Source organism: Balaenoptera musculus, chromosome 4 (assembly GCF_009873245.2).
Source record: "Balaenoptera musculus isolate JJ_BM4_2016_0621 chromosome 4, mBalMus1.pri.v3, whole genome shotgun sequence".
NCBI classification, from domain to species: Eukaryota; Metazoa; Chordata; class Mammalia; order Artiodactyla; family Balaenopteridae; genus Balaenoptera; species Balaenoptera musculus.
In genome coordinates, this window is record NC_045788.1 from 70777511 (window position 1) to 70783510 (window position 6000).

The 6000-nt window shown below is 47.1% G+C and overlaps 1 protein-coding gene across 4 annotated transcripts in view; it reads right to left on the reverse strand.

Moving 5' to 3' along the window:
* The window catches only part of ATP13A3 (ATPase 13A3), an 81157-nt gene extending 75549 nt beyond the window's left edge, over positions 1-5608 (reverse strand). For 3 of the 4 annotated variants that reach the window (XM_036849824.1, XM_036849825.1, XM_036849822.1), the window contains exons 1-2: positions 4572-5052; positions 3729-3772 (exon numbers count right to left, since the gene is read on the reverse strand). The gene's annotated coding sequence lies outside the window, so the exon portion shown is untranslated. Of the gene's footprint in view, positions 1-3728; positions 3773-4571; positions 5053-5593 lie in introns of those variants that run through there. The other variant, XM_036849823.1, reaches the window with a different exon arrangement.
* Between the last annotated feature and the right edge of the window lie 392 nt (positions 5609-6000).

Sequence of the window (6000 nt, forward strand, 5' to 3'; positions counted from 1 at the left end):
TAATTTTGGCCACGCTGTGCTGTTTGTGGGATCTTAGTTCCCAGACCAGGAATCGAACCCGGGCCCCAGGCAGTGTAAGCTCAGAGTCCTAACCACTGGACCTCCAGGGAATTCCCTCAACGGGTTATTTAAAAGCAAGATCCACAGCAAGTAAGTGAAAGAGTCAACAAGAGAGAAATTTTGATTAAGAGATTAATTACAAAAAAAAAAAAGAGGTTAATTACAACTCACTTCATTCATCCCATCTTACATACAAAAAAACAGACTTCAAACACAGGGTACTACTTTCTTCTTGCATTCTCAGCTCATACTAGCGTTAGTGGCCTTTGGTGATAGGTAAGGTAAAAGATGCATTTTCACCTGTAACTTCAAAGATACGTGCCTCTGGGAAGCTCCATTTTCATAAATCTACGTGGACTCTTCCCATGGGGAGACACATACATAAGGTACATAAGTCCTTTTTTAATTTGGACAGTCTCAAAGTTTGCTATTTGAGTTAATATTTTACCATCTCAGACCTAGCAAAGGCTCCAATACAAGCCTGTGGGTTGAAGATATTACAAGGTCTGGTGCTGGGATAGCTCTCTGGAGAGGTGGTCTATGGAAACTCTTCAGCAATCCTCATCCTTAACTTTCCTCTGTCTCAGATATTTGATTATTTGGACAGCTCTCCCTTTCCTTCATTCCACTTTTCTCCCTTCTTACTGAGGACCAAAAAGTCATTTTCAACTCACCATTATAACCGTGATCGTTTCTTCCAGTTACCATTTATTCATAACATTTCACATTACCTCTATTTTTAATCTTACTAATACACATGTTTTTAACTCAATTTTTATAATTACTAGTTACCATTAACTTCAGGACATTCTACCTTGTAACTGATACATACTTTTCTCCAGATTAAACAAGCCTAGAACTTTTTACTTTTTAACCTAAATCTTAAAATATGTAGCCCAATCCTGATCCTCTCTCATTTCTCTACTCTCAAAATACGAAGATCAACAACATTAAAGTAAGACTGTAATGATCATTTCCTTGCTTCTTGCCTGTTACCTGGACTAGTTAAGTGGGTTAATTAGAATACCGTTTTGATGACTACAGATTTACTCTCTCCAACAGGCCAGTTGGCTTCATTTCACACTGAAAAACTATGTTCTAAAACCAAAGACTAAATTCCATCAGCTAACTCTTAGATCCAGATTTAACCGGATGAGCTATAGAGCACATTCAGAACACATTCCATCACTGGAACAGACCTTCTGGTTATGTATCAGGTAGATGTCAGACACTAGATTATCTTCCTTTAGCATACCACTGTGAGTTGTTTTAAGAATGTTGTCTTCAGTTAGTGATAAGCTGCTAACTCCTATTCAACTTAGGGTCCGTTCACAAGGCCCCCTGCTTAGGTTACCCAGTATACCAGTGAACAAAAGCCAGCTTTAGATGAACCAAGTAATCAATATCATTTTGAAATTCTACTTCTGTCTTCTAAGATTTTAGAAACTACAACCACCACCTCATTGTCATTCACAAGCATGAAGTTCCTATTTCCACCATCACCTAGACCAGTGGGAAAAAAACACAAAATACTAAAGACAAAACTCCACAGCATACCCCATTATCATTCATCACTGCCCATTTCCTAGGACTGTTATCCATTTTAGCAATAAAGTATATTCACATTTAAAACCTTATATTCACAGTGGTTACAAAACCACCATGCTAAACAAGCACAGCCCTGATTCAGTATATGGAATGGAAGGGGGAAAGGAATATTTACTATGTGCCAGGAAGAGTGCTCCTTTCTTTACATATGCTCTCAGCTAATCCTCAAAACTCTCTGATGTAAGTACTAGTATTCTCCTTTGTTAATTAAAAAAAAAAAAAAGAAGAAAGAAAAAGCAGAACAGGGAAGTTAAGCAACAGTATAAGGGACTTTCAACACAGCCAGAATCCTAGCTCTCTGTTACTGTATGTGCCATAGAGGTTTCTATTTCTAGGTTTACCGGATTAGCTGCATGTGACTTTGAGCAACTTAACATCTCTGAACCTCAGTTTCCCCATCTGTAAAATGGGGTTTAAATGAGACAATTCACATCATGTTTAATTCAAAGCATAGCATACAGTAAGCTTACTCAATAACTATCAGCATTGGTCAAAGTCAATATCTAGTTAACAAAGTCAGATCAAACTCAGGTCTGATTCCCAAGTTCATGCTTCTTCTACTACAATATTCTGTAGCTGCAAACACACATTATTATCCACATAAGAATCCATACTCGAAATGTAACAGATAGGAAACTGATGTTACCTAAATGAAATAACTATTTAGGGCTAACTAAACCAACAGAAGGATTTTAGCTCTAATAACTAATAAGCAGAACCAAGTAGAAAACTCATCAGAAAATACTGTTTAGATATTCAGGTTATAGAGTTTTAACTACCATGAAACTATTTTCCTATCTATATAGGAATTTATCCTATTTATCTCAAATCAGTTGTAAATTAAAACTTTAACAACCAAAGCAACCCCAAATAAAGCTTCCTGGTCAGCCTGGACGAAGAACTCAGCCCTCTTACTACATAATTTGAACACGGAGTCAAAGTAAAGCCTGTCAACTTTATTTTCAAACTAAATTGCTACTTAATATTTTTATTTTTTTATAATTGTACTACTTAGGAAGTAACACAACCAACCAATGTCAACATTCTTCCTATCCAATCCCCTGACCCAAAACAGGCTTTGCTGTTCTAATAATGTTCAAAAATCTCACTTAGCCGTCTCACCCTCATCTGATCTAATGGCGGATAATGCAAAAACAAGGATAGCCCCAAAAGTAAACTTTCATAACAATTATTAATAATAGGCTTACTATTTCAAGCAACTTCCAGGAACCGACTTGCCTTTAAAAAGGGTCGCTAAGGGCTTCCCTGGTGGTGCAGTGGTTGAGAATCTCCCTGCCAATGCAGGGGACACGGGTTCAAGCCCTGGTCTGGGAAGATCCCACATGCCGCGGAGCAACTAGGCCCGTGAGCCACAGCTACTGAGCCTGCGCGTCTGGAGCCTGTGCTCCGCAACAAGAGAGGCCGCGACAGTAAGAGGCCTGCGCACCGCGATGAACAGTGGCCCCCGCTTGCCACAACTAGAGAAAGCCCTCTCACAGAAACGAAGACCCAACACAGTCAAAAATAAATTAATTAATTAATTAAAAAAAGAAAAAGGGTCGCTAAACCAGAATGGGATGCCCGCATACATTTATTTTGGCAACTGTAGCCTATTCAGCAAAGCAACAATCCTCCTAAGAAAAGAATACCACATATATTCCAGTGAAACAAAATTAATAAATGTGCCTTGGTACTAAAAGGTTGAATTCTAAGCAAAGGTAGAGCATTTTTAACTAAGTAATCGCCCTTCAAAAGACAATCAAATCAGAACACCTTCACTTTAGCAACGAAGTCTTTAGAAAAGTGTTCATTTTGCAATAATCTTAAACGTCCCTGCATTTCTTAAATTTTTAAAAAATTCTAACTTCCCGATTCATAGATCTAAAATAGTCATTACATACATAAACGTTCTACTCATTTCATTTGGAATCGTGTAGGAAACACAGGTTTCTGTTTCTAGGTTTACAAGTCCATACCCATTCATTTTGCACTAATGTAACCACTAAATATAGCTCTAAAACACTGATGAAAAAGTAGTTAATTATCTGAGTGATTCATACCTCCTATGTCCAGACACCAAGATCCAAGGATGTTTCTGTCAGATCTGTGGGAAGAGGAAATGATAAACACCTGTCACAAAAGCTTTCCAAATTGGGAAGCTCTGAATTACTACAGTCAATCCCCAGTCAAGATTCCCTCCGCTCCCCCTCCCCCCGCCCCCCGCAAAAAAAAAGAGGTCATATATCCACCAGAACCCAACTTTGCGAATGATGTGGGGAGAAGGAAAGGCTCTAAAGAGAGCGGCCATGGAGGTACTGGAGAAAGGGCCCTGGGTTTTTCTAGAGTCAAAGTGAGAGGCCTTAAGCAAGTCATAAGTCACTTTTCCTCTCTGGGCCTCACTTAGCTTAATACGGTGACTGGCCAGGAGCTCCACTACTCCGTGGCTAAGGACGAAATGAAGATTCCTCAGTCAGCACCCGCACAAACCCATCAAGCGCCCTGCCAATACCCCTACCTTCGATCTCACCATCTCCCGGACTTTCCGAAAGGGCTGGACCACCATCTCACTCCCAAACCCAACACACTCGCCTTCGCCCCAAGCGGCGTGTCCCAACCAGGCCTTCACACCCACAACGTGGTGCCCTCCTCCGCGCCTCACCTGTCCCAGACAGACATTCCGCAGTCTTAAGGCTCCTCTCCCCACCCCACATACACCTTCCCCGAGAAGTGATGCCCAATTCCGGCTCGAGGAGGCCGAACAAGAGCTCACCTGGTACCCGCCACCCCTGACAATACCATTCACCTCCTCCAACCTCCCACCGGCTCACCCAGCCCTCCGCCCACCGGCTCCACGCCCTGCTCACCCAGCCCTCCGACGCCTCGGGGAAGCTGGGGCCACTCACCCGGCACCGCCGCGCCGTCTCCTCGGCGGCCTCCCGGCCGGAGCAGCCGAGGGGCCGCGCAGGGCCGGGGCCCACCGCTGTCGCCTCCGCCGCCGCCGCCGCGCCTCAGCCCAGCCCCATCGCCCTCGGCCGGCGCTGGCGGCTGCGGGTCGCTCGAGCTCGAGGCGCCGCCGCCGCCGCACGCTGCGGCTCGGGGTGAGGGGAGGGAGGCGCCGCGGCGGGGCCCGGGCCGAGCCGGGCGCAGGGGCGTCCGCGCTCTCCTCCTCGGCGCCCGCGGCGGCGGCGTGTAGCCGGAGCAGGGCGAGAACAAGGGCGGGCAGCAGGGGGAGGTTGGCAGGGAAGGGGGGCGTTTTGCACTCCGAAACGGCCTCCCGCCGCCAGCGACGTAGCGAACCCCCCCTCCCCTCCGCGGTGGCGCCTGGATCACGCTGCGGGGAGAGCCGGCGGGCTGTGGGGGAGCGCGCGCGGCGAGCTCGGGACTCCCGAGCCGGATGTGAGGTCACGTGATTGCCTCATCCAGCTCCGAAGGCGGAGGGGCGCAGAGGGGAAGTCGGGAGGGGAGGGCCCTGGTGGGCGGGGCGAGGGGCCGGCCCCGCCCACCTCCTCCCGTTTGGTCCCGTCCCCCCAGGCAGGAGGAGAAAAGAAAGGGTGAGGGAGGGCACTACAGAGGAGCCGGCTGTTGGGGAGGGGGTGTTCCTAAAGGAGGATGGCATTTTTTTGGCGGGAGGAGGTGGAATTTGCCATCCTGGCCGTGCAGACCAGATCATAGTCCAAATCCCCATTTTATGAACAGGGAAACTGAGTCGCAGTGAAGGGCCTAGCTTAACTTGCGCAGAGTCAAGGTCACAGAGGTAGCTTGTACTAGAATGATGGAGAGGAGGTCAGATCCTGGCTCGCAATCCAGGTACCTTTCATTCCCTAACAGCAGACTCCCCCCCTCCAAAAACAAACCAAAAACTATAAATCGCATTTAACAACCTGCTTTGCTCGCCCGGCCTTGGGCTGAGGACTGGAAGACGTACCCAAGAGAAAGCTCCCACGCACTCACTATACCGCCTCCAGCGGTAAGGAGTTTCTTCCGACAGCGCTGGATGCAAATTAAATACTTCCCTCCGCAGAAGATTTATCTCGGAGAAGGGCCCCGGCCGGATGAACAAATCGCGAGTTTGGTTTTCGCGACGTCCCTTCGGTGACTCGCGCGAGGAGCGCGCTCAGCCACCTGCCTCCTCGGGCTCCCGCCATCTGTCGGCCGTGAGACTACCTTGCCCGCGCCCTTGAGGCCCGGCTATCACTGTTGCTGTCATTCACCTTACCGCTAACAGAACTCCCAGCTGCTGGAGCGTAAGAAAGGAGGAGACTCAACGACCTCTGGTGCACCGCACTTGGGCATACTTTGCCGAGGGCAGGGAGCGTTCATGTTCCGGTTCAT